The sequence below is a fragment of the Chelonia mydas genome, chromosome 1 (genome assembly GCF_015237465.2).
Source record: "Chelonia mydas isolate rCheMyd1 chromosome 1, rCheMyd1.pri.v2, whole genome shotgun sequence".
NCBI lineage: Eukaryota > Metazoa > Chordata > Testudines > Cheloniidae > Chelonia > Chelonia mydas.
In genome coordinates, this window is record NC_057849.1 from 48,989,019 (window position 1) to 49,006,726 (window position 17,708).

General features: G+C 44.7%; 1 protein-coding gene across 9 annotated transcripts in view; it reads right to left on the bottom strand.

Annotated features, from left to right (window-relative positions):
* Positions 1-17,708, bottom strand: part of STARD13 (StAR related lipid transfer domain containing 13) — a 492,723-nt gene that overhangs the window by 247,096 nt on the left and 227,919 nt on the right. The window lies entirely within an intron of this gene.

Genomic DNA, 17,708 nt, shown 5'->3' on the forward strand with positions numbered 1-17,708 from the left:
TGGGGCAGTCCCATGACCAGCTTGCCCTTTAGGTGTTGGGGTCTTAGCAGAGTCTGGAGCCTGGAGCAGTGATTGCGGTGCTGGTCATACTGTTCGTTCCTTAGCCGCTGGGGCCGCTTTGGGCAGCAAGGCCCTAGGAGAAGCCACGGTCCCCTGCTGCTCCTGGGAGTCGGAGGCGGATCCTTGGCCGGGCTGAGGGGTCCAACTGCAGCAGGACCTCCCTGAAGCCCCAGGGCAGGCACATGGCCTGACAGAGGTCCTTTGACTAAAGCCCCTTTCCCCTTTGGTGCCGCTTCGTAGGCACCGGCCCGGGGGAATGGTGCCGGGTGGAGCCTGGTGCCGGTGGCATGATCTGCACTGATGCCGAGGGGGTCCAAGCATGGGGTCCAAGCGGGAGGTCTCCGACACAGCATGAAGCACAGCCTTCATGAGGAGGGCCCTCAAGTGGATATCCCGCTCCTTCTGGGTTCTAGGGTGAAAGTTTTTACAGATTCTGCACTTGTCCTTTCTGTGGGACTCCCCTAAGCACTTCAAACAGCTGTTGTGGGGGTCACTAATAGGTAGCGGACTGTTGAATGACAAGCATGGTTTGAAGCCAAGAGAACGGGGCATGCCCTGCTCTGGGGTGAACTCCCAGCCGGGACTCTAACTACCAAACTAACCTAACACTTAACTTAATGGCTAACCAAATGCCTACAAACTATATACTAAGAAGATAGCTGTTCTTTACAGCCCATTGTCTAACATTCTTGCAGTGCAAGATGAGGCACTCTGACCAACCATCACAGGCGGTAAGAAGGAACTGAGAGGGTGCAGGGTCGGCTGCGCCTAGTATACCAACGTATGAGCAAAGCATTCCAGGGGGAGCCAGAGCTGACCTTGTGGATACTGCTAAGGCAAAAATCTTGGACGACTGTGCACGTGGGCGCGCACACACCTAGAATCAAATCGACATGAGCAAGCATTCGAAGAAGAAACCCAAGCTCACTGCCTTCCTAATGATTATCAGGAGCATATGCCCTGCTCCAAAGCTTTGCACTTCCTCTCAAGCCAGAATTTTTCTAATTATATTAGTTATTACCATTTTTTCTCTTTCCCTTCCCAAGACCAGTCAAGGTATAATGGCTCAGCACACTGCATTTGAACCAGAAGGAGAGAGCAGGCTACTGAGCCATTACATTTGTGGTCCAAAGGAAGCCGTTGTTTGATAACTCCCCGTAAAAGGAGGAATGGTCTTTGAATCCAGCTAAAATGCACATGGTATGCGAAGGAAAGAACCCACAATGTTTAATTGTTGAGGTAAATTTGAAACTCACCTATGGGGTAACAGGAAGGAAAAAGAGCCAGCCATTTCCTCGGAGAAGGGGGATGGGGCTGAAGGGTTTAAATAGAGGAAATCATATTTTCTCTTTCTCCCACCCCCAAACCTGCAGACTCCATGGTCTCTGACTCAGAGGCCTGTAGTAGATCTCAAGCAGAACAGGTCACAAATATATGTATTTACTTATTACTTGTAACCAAGTTTCCTGCCTAGATCGCTGAACATTTTTAGTTAACTTTCAGTATTTTTTCTTCAGAATATGAAAATAAAAGGGTGGTTCCTCTAATACATGTTGGCCCTGTAAATAATGCAAACACTGAAGCTCTTAGCATTGGCCTAACTCTGCTGCCATTGATTTCCATGAGAGCAAAGTTGGCGAAATGCTGGGCACTTTTGAAAATCCCATCCTTTGGGTGAAGTCATGGTTCCATTGAAGTCAATGGCAAAACTCCCATTGACTTCATTGGGGTCAGGATTTCACTTTTTATGTGTGAACAGTATTGCCTTTGACTGTACTGATCTCTCTCAGGGTGTCTCTTGAAGGCATGTACCAAAGCTTCCAAATCCAGACTGATCCGTCAGTCCTTGTTAGATGGGGAAACACGAATGAGTGCAGACTGCAGCCCCACCACCTGAGAGTTCCTCTTGTCTCAAACGTTCAGCCTCTTCATTTCCTTGGATCCGCCCTTGAGCATCCTATCACATCACTTCTGATTCATTCTTTCTTTAACTGAAGTAATTCCAGCCTTTCCACGCATCTCATTTTCTCTGATCCTTTTATATTCCTAGATCAATGTGAGATGAGATGACTAAATGGAATACAGTATTGAAAGGCAGAGGGGCGTAGTTCCATTGACTTATATAACGGCATTATAACATTCTCCACATTATTTTCTAGTATTTATGTAACTTGCTATTTTATTTGATTTCTAGACTAGGCTGCAAATTGAGCAGATGTTTTCACTGAGCTGTTTTAATTAAACTTTCCAAAATGATGCCTACATTTTTTTCCTAAATGGCAGCACTTCATTAAGAAATTAGTGTATGAGTAGTTCAGATGTTTCCTGTACATTACCTCACACTTATCAAAATTGAAATTTCATCTGCTTTCACGTTGTCCAATCCCCTAACTTTGTTAGGTTCTTCTGAAGCTTCTCACAAGCCTCCCTAGTCTTGAGTATGCTAAGAAATCTTGTGTTTGCCATCTGTTCACTACTTTTTCAAGGTGATTAATATTTAAATAATACTTGTCCTAGTAAAGGTCTTTTGTGCAACCTACTATTAAACATTTTCTATGCTGAAAACTATTTATTTATACTTTGTTTTCTATTTTTAACTGGTTTCTATTCCATGACCAAAACTTCCCTTCTCGCCCTGTGACTCCTTAGTTTCCTTCATAGCTTCTTGGGAGTGCTTTTAGAAGACATTTTTGGAAAGTCTAAGTAGGTTATATCTATTGTTTATTCTTATGAAAGGAATGTTCTTTTTTCATAGCCAAGCTATCACCCTGATTTAGGTGTCTGATAGCTCTCTTTAATTGTTTCAGCAAATATACCTGATAATGAATAGAAGGTTCTTTGGTCTGTAATTCCTGAATCATCTTGTGACAGAATGTACATGTGTCCACACTCTACACACTATTGTAATAATATTTGTACAAAGTATGCCTTGTGAGGTATCATTTGAAAATTCATAATTTGATGGTCATTATGGTCCTGATAAAATGTGTGTGGCAACATTGTATGTGAAGTTATAAGATCCCACTGTATGATATTCTTAACATGTTCCAAACTGAGGTTAGCAAACAGGCCAGCCTCAAACAAATGAATGTGTGCTCTGCTTAATTTGCATGTAAGCAGTAAACAGAGTCATCAAGCAGGAAGGGAAACAAAAGAAGCTCTAACAGATGAGGAAAAAAGCAGCAGGGAACATCCTTCCCTGTACACTCTGTCTTCTGAATCTCAGGTGGAAATGTTTTCCAAGAGGGGGACTGACACTATAAAAAGGAGAGACAAATACCCCAAGGCAGCCCTCCTCTCTCTCTCTCTGTCCGTCGATTCACTGCACCCAAATAGACAAAGGAAGCAGCCACTGAACTGGAGAAGCGGTCCAGGGTCCTGACCTAAGAAGTTTGGTCAGTAAGACTAGAGAGCATGTGGTGAGAAAACTTTGCTTTGAGTTTTGCTTAGTTTGTTAAATTAGGCACCTCTTGTGTTTTATCTTTATTTTTCTCATATCCATTTCTGGCTTTTATGCCTCATTACTTGTACTTGCTTAAAATCTCTCTATAGTTAATAAACTTGTTATTAAACCCCTAAGCCAGTGGGTTTAGATTGAAATATCTGAGAAACTCCATTTAGGGTGGCAACTATGTGTATATTATTTCTATTAAAGCAATAACTGACTTCAAATAAACTTGTATTGTCCAGGAGAGGTTTGGGCAGTACAGGACATACATTTCTGGGGGGAAATCTAAGAGCTGGGGTCATCCTGCAGTATAACCAAGGCTGGTAAGAGCAAAAGTGTGGTTGGCTGGCTGGCTGCAGCACACATAGAGACATAGCTTGCAGTGACTTGCATGCTGGAGCTGTTTGTGAGCAGTCCAGACTAGAGGTTATAGCAGCAAGGCATTGTAAAGGGCACCCCAGGTTAGAGAGAAGGGGTGACACAGCTGCTCAGTCTGGATTGTACTCTGGTATGTTACACACCTACAGCATTTCTTTTAGAAAAATAGATACAACAGTCACTGGCCCATATAGTACTGAAGTCTAATTCTACTGTATATTTTTGCTTAGCAGCACAACCATTTAACTCTTAACATCTTTGAACTCTTAGAGGAAGAGCATCTAGTTTTGATGATTAATTGTAATTAAAGTGTTCAGTTTGTTTCAACACTTCCTCTTGTGATACCTCAGTTTCTGACAGTGCTTCATCTTTTACTTGCAAAGAGTGACTCCAGAATGTCCCCACCTCTGTACATCAGGTCTGAAAATACCTGGGCCAGGCACGTTGGCCAAGATTTTCAAAAATGGGTGCCCAACGTTCAACTCCTAAGTTCATATTTGGGCACTTCAATTAGTACCTCATTTGCAAAAGTCCTTAATGCCCATCAACTCCCGTTGAAGTCCCTTTTGAGAATCAGGTCACTTATTTAGGAGGGGAAATAGGGACTTTGAAGTCCAACTTTAGGCACTTATTTTTGAAAATCTATCATGTAATCCTCAGTCAGTCAATATAAAGAGCCACCATCCATATGGACACTGGACAGCTGTATTAACTAGCTGAGAGTAGACAGGGAAATTATTTTGATGGGAAAACAGGATTGGAATGTGCTATATTGCCTTAGGGCACACTTCTGGAGATGGAGCTCTTGAGGGGATGTAATTAGGAACTGAAAGTGAGAGTGGAGTTCTGAAGGAGACAGAGATGTAGGATGGAAGCAGGAGATGACAAGGAAAACAAGGATGGATCAAAGGGAAGAAAGATGGTAGAATGACACCACTGGACTAAGGGAGAACGGAGAGAGCAAGAAGGCTGGGAGGTGACAGTGGAAAGTGGGGGAAGAGGAAAGTGAAGTGTGGGTTGGAATGGTAGCTGAAGATTGGAGTTGCAGGATAGGTAGGGAAAGAGGGTAAGAAGGGAGACGTGTAGCCTAGAAGAACACAGAAAACAAGGATGAATACTATAGTGGCAAATGTGAACAATCCAGAGATTTTTGCACACAAGACTAACAGGCTGCTCTGGGTACATTTCTGGATATTTACACTGCAAACCACAGGTTAGCTGTTAACCTTTGAAATGTTTGATTTTACATTTCATAGATTTTTTTAAGTGTATCTGTTAATCAGAAATATGAAGGCTGCACTTTTCAAAGGCAGGTAAGGGAGTTAGGTGCTCAAATCACATTGAACTTCAATAGGATTGGAGTACTTAACTCCTTTAGGCTCATCTGAAAATCCCAGCTTATGTGTGTTTGGTTTTGCATCATGGGGGAGATTTTCAGAAGCCTCTAAGCAGGGATTTGGAAGCACAAGTCCTAATAATTTTCAATGGAATTTGTGCTCTGAAATCCTTTAGGCATGTTTGAAAATCTCCTGTGCCTTTACTAAGTAGGACACTTTTAAAAAATCTGGACATTGGACTTTTTTTTCTTTTAAATAAGAACAATTTTTCTTATGCAACACTAGCCGCAAACTCTAAACTCCATAATGCAGCAGCATACCCCAGAACTCTGAAATGTGAACCCTGCCACAGCTCTTAGCTTTCTATTCGCTTTCTGTGTCTTCACTACTCTTGGTTTTGTTACTAGCACATTCTTACCACTTGTGTCTCTCAGACACCTTGGGCCAAATCCACCTAGGGCATAATGTCACTGAAATCAGTGGAGCTACCACAGGCATGAATTTGGCCCTGTATGCCTGTAAATTAACCACAGTCACTTAAGTTAGAGAGTGTCATTGATAAGCAATAATAGCACAAGAGTGATGAAAGGAATATATCTCCTAGTTAGTTTTGGACAGTTGACACTAACTCCATTGTCAGATAAGTCTTACTGACTGTGGGAAAAGCTGAGGAAGGGGGGAGGGGGCGCGGGAAATCACACTAACAGACTGCTAACCTTAGGAGGAAAACAGATCTGGAACGCAGTGGAAATCTTGACCGTATCTGATCCCCATACCCCACAACTAAGAGGCAATCAAAAATAACTAGCTGAATCTCAGCTGCCTCAGTTCCTAGTCCAAACATACATTTTTCCCTGAGAGAGCTTTTTGTTTGCTTTTAGGCGCAAGGGAGGAGGGAAAGAGAAGAAAGGCATCCAAAGTAGGTGTGTGTTTCCAGCCAAAGAACAGAAGTCTCTTTTCTGGCTCACCTAAAAGAATAATCATTAGAGAAACCCAGTAATTCAAACAGAAGTGACTCTGTATTTTTAAAAGGATAGCAATATGTACACCACACCCCGAATGTACGCTGTATTGTAACCCCACTTAGAAGAGTATTTGTTAAATGGCTTGATCTGGCACCCACTGATGTCAATAAGAGTTTTGCCACTGACTTTAGCAGGAGCAGGATCAAGCCCAAGGGAAGGAAGCAGATGGAAAAGAAAACATTTTCCCTGCACCAGACCAAACCATTCTGTGTACACAAATAAAGTGAAGCCCTTTCAAGTGAATACCTGAAGGCTGAGCACATTTTCTCCACAGCATTCCAGGGGCCTAATTAAGAGCTGAGTCTAAGTAAGTCTATGCTAATATAACATATACTTCTGGGCCCTACACATGTACATCACACCAACGAAAACTCCACACACACACCCCCACTCCTCTGCATGTGGTCCACAAGTTGGTGGTGAGTCTAAGCTGGTGCAACACACATACTGCAGGACCAAACGAGATGAATGTTGCAAAAAAGCGACTACAAGGAGGGCACAAGTTAAACTAAGTCACCCCTTACTTTAGCTTATAACCTTCCAACCCCTTGTTAGGCTCATCAGCATGTAACTTAGACTCCATTGTCTCATTCATCAGTAAATAGGGCAGAGGCAATCTGAATCTAGAGCTGTCTAGCTTCCAGTGCTTCACATCAGCTCCCAGTTTGCCCTGGAATAGCTCGCTTACTATTTAATGAGGTAGCGCCTAAGGACACCAAGCAGGGAGCAGGGTCCCATTGTGCTAGGCACTGTACCAATAACTGTCACAAGCAGAGTCCTTGCCCTAGAGAGCTCACAGTGGACAATTCAGACAATACGCAACAGGGAAATAAACACCAGGGGAAGAGCATGAGAGGACGGCAGAACAGTTGAGAAAGTTCCCAGAGTCTCAGTACTCAGAGAGGGCTGCCAGCATGATCAATGCCAGCTTTGTCCTCCATCCTGCAATGAGCTCTGTGTGGGTACAGGTCTCCAAGCATGGAACACATTGTAGGACAGAGGCCTTATTCTGCCATTTAAATGTCCTCTTTAAACCAGCGTGTCCTTTGCTACAGGCTCCGAAAAAGGTATTTTACAGATAATTTAAGTGTTGAAATTAGAAACAGATGTTAATACTTTAGGGTTCACCCTTTTTGGAGCAAAAAGACAATAATGAATTAATGGTTACTTAACCTGTCGGCTCTTCAGGGTAGGGCCTGTCTCTCACTATGTTAGTATATCATCTAGCACAACAGGGCCCTGATCCATGACTGGGACCTTTAGTCATCACAATAATATAAATAAATAATAAATTATTAAACTAACAGTCTCGTTTTAATTTTTCATTAAAAAGCTTGTTAAAACAACTTTGCATATCAGAAGAAGTAAAAAGTTATAGATCCATAGATATTTAGGTCAGAAGGGACCATTATGATCATCTAGTCTGACCTCCTGCACAACGCAGGCCACAGAATTTCACCCACCACTCCTGCAAAAAACCTCTCACCTATGTCTGTGCTACTGAAGTCCTCAAATCGTGGTTTAAAGACTTCAAGGAGCAGAGAATCCTCTAGCAAGTGACCTGTGCCCCATGCTACAGAGGAAGACGAAAAACCTCCAGGGCCTCTTCCAATCTGCCCTGGAGGAAAATTCCTTCCCGACCCCAAACATGGCGATCAGCTAAACCCTGAGCATATGGGCAAGATTCATCAGCCAGATACTACAGAAAATTCTTTCCTGGGTAACTCAGATCCCACCCCATCTAAGTTCCTGAGCTTCACATTCTCTCTTAGAGAAATAGAGTAGTTATTCCATTCTGAACTGTTGTGAACTCAAGGAAGATTTTATTTTAATATCTCTACAGATCTAAATGAATTCTACTTTATCGTTAAGAGGCTAATCCAACTCCCACCTAATTCTGTGGGAGTCTTTCCAGTGACTGTAATGGGCACTGAATCAGGCTGTCTAATGAAACGAGCCTCTGGTTTTCACACTCCTTACTGCTGCAGAAGATAAATTGGTTTGCAGAATTAAAGCAGATATTTTTAAAAATTAATAATCAAATGTCTTACAAACAGCTCACCCAATCTAATTAATTGCAGTGATGCTTGCACTTTTTGTATTTTCATATCTTCTAAAAGGGAAGCACTATATCACTGGGAAGTGTTATCCCAGTGTTAAGACTCTTAATTGCACATCACTTGTAATCATAAATTAGCAGTAAGTATTGCCTTTCATGTTAGCATTTTACCATCTATTACCATCTAAACATTTGAGCAAGCGACAATAAAATTACAGCCAGCGAATGGACTGTCATCTTATACAGTCTTTTAATTTGGAGAGGTATCAATCAGTGTCACTCCAGCTTGTGGGAAAATTCCCGATAGTCTGATATTAACATGTTTGAAATTTAGCAGATACAAGTTTAATTCTAAATGGAAACTAAAAGGAAAGCACAAATTTATTGTTAAGAAAAGCTGATTAAAAATGTAGAATGGGTAGGTTGCCAACTTTCTAATTGCACAAGCACGAACACCCTTGCCCTGCCCCACTTCTTCTCCAAGGTCAGATCCCTGCCCTGCCCCTTCTTCAGGGCCCTGCCCCCTGCTCCCTCCATCCCTTGCTCTCCCCCATCCTCACTCACTTTCACTGGGCTAGGGCAGGGAGTTGGGGTGCGGGGCGGAAGTGTGGGTGAGGGCTCCAGCTGGAGGTGCAGGCTCTGGGATGTGGCCAGAAATGAGGGGTTCAGGGTGCAGAATGGGGCTCGGGGTGTGGGAGGGGGTGAGGGCTCCAGCTGGGGGTGCAGGCTCTGCAGTGGGACCAGGGATGAGGGGTTTGGGGTCCAGGAGGGGGCTCTGGGCTGGAGCCAAGCAGTTCAGAGTGCAGGAGGGGGCTCAAGGCTGGGGCAGGGGTTTGGGGTGCAGGCTCCAGGAGGGAGTTTGGGTGCAGGCTCCAGGAGGGAGTTTGGGTGCAGGAGGGGGCTCAGGGCTGGGGCAAGGGGTTGGGGTGTGGGGGGAGGTGCAGGGTACAGGCTCTGGGAGGGAGTTGGCGTGCAGGAGGGGGCTCGGGGCTGGAGCAGGGGATGGGGTGAGGGACGGGGTGAGGGCTCCAGCTGAGCGGTGCTTACCTCGGGCAGCTCCTGGAAGCAGCTGTCATGTCTGGTTCCTAGGTGGAGGGGCCAGGGGGCTCTGCACGCTGCCCCTGCCTGCAGACAGTGCTCCTGCAGCTCTCATTGGCTGTGGTTCCTGGCCAATGGAAGCTGTTGAGTTGGTGCTCGGGGGCAGCCTGTGGAGACCCCTTGGCTGCCCCCCGCACTGAGGAGCCGGACATGCCATCTGCTTCCGGGAGCCGCACAGAACGAGGGCAGGTAGGGAGCCTGCCTTAGCCCCGCTGCACCACTGACTGGACTTTTGGCCTATTAAAATCTTCTGGATTGCTTTTAATAGTCACTGAGAGATTGAGGCTGATTCCGGTAGACTCCCAGCCAAGCCAGGAGGAGTGGCGATCCTAAGAATGGAACCAACTGCAAAATATATTCACAATTAATTAAGGCCCTAATTCTGCAAACGATTAAGCACGTGCTTAACTTTACACGCAAAATAGTCCCACTGAAATCAAAGGGACTGATCCCATGAGCAAAGTTAAGCATGTATGTTTCCGGTGGGAGGATCAGAGTCGAAATCCCAAATACAGTGAAGTCCCAGACTCATGTTAGGGACTACAAGACATATTGGAAGGAAACATTTAAATAGTGCATTTAACTAATTTATGCATCATGGTGGACAATTCAGTGAAACAACAGTTCAGTGAACAGTAGTTTTAAGAAAGAATAAATGTTAAACTCTGTTAAGAAGGGGAGAGAGGATCGTATGAAAAATAGCTTAATGACATTACATAAGTCAATAGGTCTCAGCATGAACACTGTATTCATGCATGGTATGAACAGAAGAGAAGTGACTGTATTTTGCTCTTGGGGGCAGGGAGAAGCTAGAAAACTAGCCTCCTGAATATGGCCCAGGGTTCTGGAAAGGGGTGATGGTGTGATGGAGGCAGCTGATGAAAGTCTTCCCCTTTTACATAAGAAGGGCCAGATCCATTTATGGAAACTCCCTTGGGGCACGATAACGAGGGTGGGGACAAAGTGATCGGGCCCTGTGATCTGATTTTTATAAGAGAAAAAAATAACCCACCAGAAGCCGATGTGTGCAAGTTACCCAATATAAAACCATCACACATATAAAATCTTCATTGGTACTGAAAGGTCATAATGGCAAACAAGCTTAGCTAGGTTTTGTACAGTGTATGCTTGACAGTTTGAGCAAAAATCTTAAAATGTTTAATCATATTGCTTAACTTTAAATCAAGATTAAACCTGAGCCAAATTCACCGCTAGCGTAAATCCCACTGGCTTTTGTGCAGTTATATCGGGGCAGATGCAGGCTTGTGCTTTAAAATAAACTCTCCTGACATACACATTGGCCTTATATAACAAAGTCCTTGGGAACCAAGAAATATTTCGGGTAGGTATGCACCTAGTATAAACATATTTCAAATAAAAGCCTGAAGCCATTTATGTTCCCTCCTCCCACACTGAAAAGCTGACACTTCACCAAGAATGGAGTGAACAATTTCAGATCCCTGCTGGATGATTCAGATACATGCCCACCGTTTTGTCCGCAGTTTTCCTGAACTTGCCCTTCTTTATTGCTCTCTCTTCATAAAACACCGGGCCACATTCATAGCTGGCGAAAATCCATTCACTTCAATGGGCTTGGACACTGGGGATGAATTTCTATTTTGCATGCAGCTGCAGCACCTCTGTACTGCTGCCTTCAGCTGTGCTTTGACAGCACTGAGGTGATTACTAATTTGTTCCTGCCTTCTGCTGCAGAGTGCTCAATAAACATCAGTAACTATTAGTGCATTTCTATCAGAGTTGCATGCTGGACTGGACAGAATCTAATACACAACAACTGGAAGGGCAGAGTCTGTAACATTTTTTAGGTAAAAACCTACTAAAAAAAAATGCCCACTGCTTTTTTTAGAAGCAGCACTTCTTTGGCTGAAGCTTGTGTAACGCATGTTAATACTTTACAGCTCTTTGTCCCCTTCTAGTGGCTACACCGTATAGAGAGGTTATTGAGTCTACTTCTGCCCTTGAGCTACAGGACTTAGTTTTCTACCTCAAGCAATGGAGGCTCATGCTTTTAGATCAAGAGGTCCTGGACTCCCACTCACAACCCAGCCGAGGGTTTCGTTACCCTAGCATTACACTGTGACAAGCCAGGCACAGTCGGGCAGGTCTTGTGTCTGCTTCATCCTGCCTGGGCGGTGGAACGGGGGAGAGAATGGAGGCTAGCACCCCACAATGAAAATATTGTGAGGACTGGTCCATGCTTCTGCTCCAGGGCATTGTTGTTAAGCAAGTTGCTTTGCACACTCAGGTTGGGCGGGCTCTGTGGCTCCTCGGGACAGAACCTAGAGGGGCTGGAGCATGCTGCTGTGATGCCTGGGATCGAGCTGGGGTAGCCTGTAGGAAATGGAGTGATGGGCAGAGACTGGGAGCAGCTACCCTCAGCAAGAGAGATGTGAATGGCTGGGACCAGCCTGGAGCCAGCTCTCCAACACCCCCTCCCCAAGACCCAATAGTTCCCCTTGCTCCCCATGCAGCGCACCCACCCCACTCCCCCTGCTATTCCTCACACCCCAAGCTCTCCAGGCTGTGCTGCTGCCCAGTGCTCCTGAATGCCTCAACTCCCTATGCAGAGCACAAATCTTGCCACCCCCAACACCCCAACTTCCCCCCTCTGCCCCAACTCTTCCTGCTCCCCATGCAGGGCAGTATTCCTGACTTCTCCCCAAAGCTCCAACTTCCTCCCACCCCCCCGCCTCTCCTCGCCCCCCATGCTTAGTACTGTGCATAGTACATTTAGGTTTCACTATGCACCTCCACCCTCCTCATTCAAAGAAAGTTTCCACTACCTCTAGCACCTGTGACACCTTTCGCAAGCTTCTGAGCAGAGCTGCCAATTGTGCCATATTGCTTGGTGGGTTACAATGGGAGAATCCCCATTCTGTTCAGACAAGGTCACGCCTTCTGTATAAGGTCAAAAGTTACCTACTTCCTGGGATTTATTACCAAAAGTAACTTGAACTGAATATGAACTCCAGACTAAGCCATCTTCCCAGGTTTGGTTGCCCTAAGGCTCTTACTTCAGCATCCAGCTGTACTAGACCCAAACGTCCTTTCCGAAAGCTACCCCCTACCTCCATTATATTCCGCATGGAATTTGACATCTCACACCTGCCTCAAGGAGTTAGCAGAAATTAACTAGATGAAGTAAAAGGATAATCCTGCTAACCTGTCAGAGGTGGGAACAGTCATCCAGTACGGATCACCAAATTTATTTGAACTATGACCTTCATGAACTGCTCATTACAGAAGTAGAAGGCCAATGCTATGACCACTCTCTTCCATGTGGTTCCCTCTCATTTAAAAAATGCCTTCACTCTCCATTAAAAAATACTTCGGAGTTAACTAATTGCCTGTAAGTGTAAATACCGTTAACCCCCTTTTAATTTTGAATTAAATTTGAATCAGGACACCTCGCCCAGTGCAATAATGTCTAACAATGGATTGTTACAGTATATCAATCAGAGAGGTTGAGAGAAAGAACTACAGTACTTTAAATAGAAAACAGATATACAAGATTACATTGTTTTATTTTATATCATGAAATGATTCCGTTTATTTTTGTTTAAAAGTTACCTTAAGGCACAGAATATATTAACTGCCAAATTCTGCTCCCTTCATTTACACCTGGGAAAACACTACTCCAGAAGAACTGATTGTTCAGGTGTAAATAAGGGCAGAACATGGCTCTATGTTGAAAACCCTTGTTAACTGTTCAGACATCAGAATAAAATCACGCTGCAGCCCAAGTTTGATGTCAGACGCTGCTTGCTGTAAGACAGCACCCCCTAATTCCAACAGAGGCAAGCTTAAGAGCAGTTTATCAACCTACATTAGATCGTCATTTACAGCAATGTTCTTGTCAGATTTTTTTTAAGTCTCCAGAGAAGTAGCGGATCCCTCTCTCATTCATCAGTTGTTAAGTGTCAAAGTCTCTTTGGCAGCTCTAAGCAAAAATGATTTAAAGTAGAAAAAATGTTTACAATACCTTAATTTCAAGTTGTCTAATATATATTGTTTTTCATAGAACCATAGAATATCAGGGTTGGAATGGACCTCAGGAGGTCAACTAGTCCAATCCCCTGCTCAAAGCAGGACCAATCCCCAATTTTTGCCCCAGATCCGTAAACGGCCCCCTCAAGGATTGAGCTCACAACCCCAGGTTTAGCAGGCCAATGCTCAAACATAGCTCAAAAGCTATCCCTCCCCTGATACAAGTCTTCCAAATATTTTCCTTTTTGATTGAAAATGTGTTAACTGATCTATAGAAATGAACTATGGTTATAATTTATTTTCAGCTTAGTGAAAAGGAGACAGTCATTTGCTAAGACACCAAGTTTTAGTAGGTAGGACGGACATACTGAAATTTTACTGGTTTTAGAGTAGCAGCCATGTTAGTTTGTATCCGCAAAAAGAAAAGGAGTACTTGTGGCATCTTAGAGACTAACATTTATTTGAGCATAAGCTTTCGTGAGCTACAGCTCACTTCTTCCACTGAATGCATCCGATGAAGTGAGTTGTAGCTCACGAAAGCTTATGCTCAAATAAATTGGTTAGTCTCTAAGGTGCCACAAGTCCTCCTTTTCTTTTTTGTGAAATTTTACTGTTTCACTGCTGGAGAAGGTTTTGTTTTTAACTAATATTTAGAGGATTCCATCATAGACTACTTGATCAGGTTATTTTGTGTTCTTCCATAGAAACAAGCACAATTCCCAAATTAAAATTGAGACAATAAAAATTCATGTTTATAACTTGCTCCATCTTTTTTCCATGAACTGCAATATCTTAGGATACCACATTCTTCACATTTTGTTTTTTAAGAGTCAATGGACCTCAGTCCAGTACATCAACAAGAGCAGAATTTTGCACAGGCTTATTTGGATGAGCAGAGAGGTCACTGGGAAGATGTCATAGGGTACACCTCCTAGGGTGCCCCCTAAGGGCATGAGAGGGCCCTACACTCCAGCAGTGTAGTCCTAAATCTGTACACCATTAAAATATTGATTTTCTTAAACAATAATTTTTGTTCTTCTGAATTGTTATTCACATTTGATTTGTATACTGAACTTCTAGTACAATAATCCTTGGCTAAACTGGGCATGTCTACAGACATGTAGGTTGTCTGAAATAACGAGGTGTCTGGTTAAAAAAAAAAATTACACACACACACACACACACTTACTTACAGGAGGTGAGCCACCAAACCTATGTGGATCAGACAGAAACAAAATGAAAGCTGTCCTGTGAGCTTTGGAAAGCTCTGGCTGCCTATCCTGACTGCTTTAGGGTTACCCTGCTTGTGACTTTCCCAAAAAGATTTCCTGCCAACCTCTTCACTGCAGCTTGCCCTGCCACCCCAGTCCCATGCTCAGTAACAAGCTACAGCCTCAGCAACCTTTAGTCTCTGATCCCCAGCGGACTGACCCACACCTACCTTTGCCCGCTCCAGAGTGCACGGACCCCCACACACAGTCAGCCCCAGAGCTGAGTTGCCCTGATGTGGCGGCTCATGTGACCTGGTTAGAGGAAGAGCCAGAGTTGGCAAGTGACTCCCCCTTGCTGGCTGCTGCCCCTATGGGACGGATTGGCTGAGCCCTTGCCCTGCTTAAAAGGGCCCAGTGCCCTGGATGAGGTGGGATTGCAATGTACCTATGCTGGCTGTGATGGGCCCCACTACTAGCTCTGAAGCTTTGTGGAGCCGAGCAGGGCCAAGCCCACAATGTAGAACTCATCATGGGTGAGTGCGTCCCTCCAGCACCCCAGGCGGCTTGGAAACTACAGGGTAGGGGGACCAGGCTCCCTTCTGGTTCAACTACAATATTGCTGGTGCTTAATAATACTGGCCCGGCCCTCGGACGTGTTCCCATTCGACTACACCACTGTGCACTCTCCTGGCCTTAGGTCTTCAATCTCTGGGCAGCCAACATCATGGTCTGGTTGCAGGAGACTCAGCCCACTGGCAGAGTGCCATGGGAGTCCGCCCCTTCGGAGTTATCGAAGGTCCAAAAGAAAACTGACAAGCCCACAGCAGGACTGCTTCGAAGATTCTCCAGCAGGCCGTAGCCCTGCTCGGCACCTACAGGTGAGTCACTGGTAACCTTCTGAAGCACTCATTATTCAGCATGAGGCCCATCTCCCCTAAGTGGGCTCCAAAAGGCAGCAGTCATACGAGCAGTCCCTGCTCTCAGCTGAGCTCCTCTCCAGGAGCCGAGGGCTGAAGGTCTGCTCTCCTCCCAGCTCTGCAGCTGAACTTCTCCCTTTTACATCTTCCTACCAGGCCTGATGTCTTGCAGTTGTGATGCAGTGGGGGTGCTCATACCCTGAGTGGGTCATTAACCCTCGCTCAGCTGGTGTGAGGTTTATACACCCCGTCCCAGGTGGGGAGCAAAGCTGAGCAAATAACTGATTTTTCATCCCGGATTGACCCTAAGTGGAAACTTTTCAGATTTTCTCACCAAAATGAACAAACAAAATAAAATTTCATTTTGGGTCAAATAAAACATTGTTCCAGCTGAAATATCCCCCCTTCCCCATTTTTCATTTTATTTTGTTTGAGGGGGTTTTTACTCCCTTTTTGATGATGATGATGAGGAGGAGGAGGTTTATTTACAATAAATCTGCATTTTTCCTTGAATAAACTATTTGTGTGAACAATGTCACCCAGCGCTAGTGGGGATCTGTACTCAGCTTTGGTTCTGATTACAGAACACACACGGTGCCCCTGTCCCGAGCTCTATAAAATATGCTGGTACAATGTTTTTTCTCACAATAACTTAGGGCTAGATGCTGACCCTACACATCCTCCTGTGCAGGGCAGTAAGGGGTGGAAGTAGCCTCCTTACCTTCCTTGCATGGGTTACCTGTATTGTGGGTTAAGCATGGAGGAGTAAGAAGTCTATGGGGGCTGCTACTCTCTCTCCTGTACAGGTGAGTGGAGGGGTAGTGGGCAGAGCCTTGGCTCTACCCCCCCCCAGCACACCAGCCAGGCAGGGAAAGTAATCTGCACCAGGTATAGGGCTTGTTCCCCCAACTGGAGTGAGGGGGAAATCGTGGAATAGACTGTGGCTCTGAGTCACTGTCTTATTCCTGGTCTGCCCTTGGGGCAGTGCAGCTATGTTGTGCCCCTGGCGCAGGGACTGCAGTAAAGCCACAGCATATTCGGTAAGCATGAAGCTTTGTACCACTGAAAAGCGCAAAGTGCATGTAGTCAGAAGGACCTGAAGAAAAGAATGGGCCTGATCTTGAGTTGAGCCAAGCACCTGCAGTTTCCACTAAGGGCCAATAAAAGTTGCAGGTGCTAGTATATCTCCCAGAATAAGGCCCATTTTTTGCAGCAGGTCCCTTTTACAGCATGACATATATAACTGCAGATATGCCACGTGGCCCCTATTTCTTCAGTGAGAGTTATCCTGGAAGTCACCTGGAGGAGTTTTGCCTGGAAAAGTAGGATCAGGCCACTTGTTAAAGCCATAAGGCTTTAACATCTGCTTCTCTTCACATTTCATAATGCATCAGTCAAGGGCACACGTCTATCCACAGAGCATCTCACAAACAGCCAAGGTCATGTAAGGATTTCATTGTATTACTGCAGTGCACCATCTTCTCTGCCAGCCCCTTGCTGCTAGAGACTACATTACCCTGCATCAGCAAATATGACTACAAACTGCTATATTTAGTTTTTCAGACATCATTAAAATAGCTCTGTCAGCTCTTAAGATGACTTCATTATTTTGTCAATAGAGTAAATTCGCTTCCTTTATCCACAGTCTACAGTGCTTTGAGTTAACTGTTGTCTTGTGCTGTTCAGTGATAACTTTAAAATACATTAAGAAACCAAAATGCTCAAGCTGAGTAGAATAATTGCTGCTAGGAGATATACTGGGAGAAATTAGCTTGCTTAGTTTCATCCAGTGATGATTATACTTTGGCTGGAGACGAGAAGCATCCCTCTCCTTCACTCAGACACACATGTCTATCCGTGATTATCCTCCACAGAACAGGTGCTCTGACTTGCCCAGAGGAGTAACACAGATGCGGTCATGAAGGTTGGAACAAAGTCACAGGGGCTTCAGTAGGGCTGCCTGTTCCTTTGAAAATTTCTTTCAAGTGACTCCAAGCTCTCCTTTTTCTTTCTGTTATGATCTCTTGCTCATACCGCACAGGTCTCTGTACTCAGCATTTCTAATGGCAAGAGCCACATCTTTTCATCCTGAACCTCTGATAAGGGAATGGATTGCCTTTAGTGGTGGTAGAGCAGGGCTGTTTTGGAGAAGACTATTTTAGTTTAG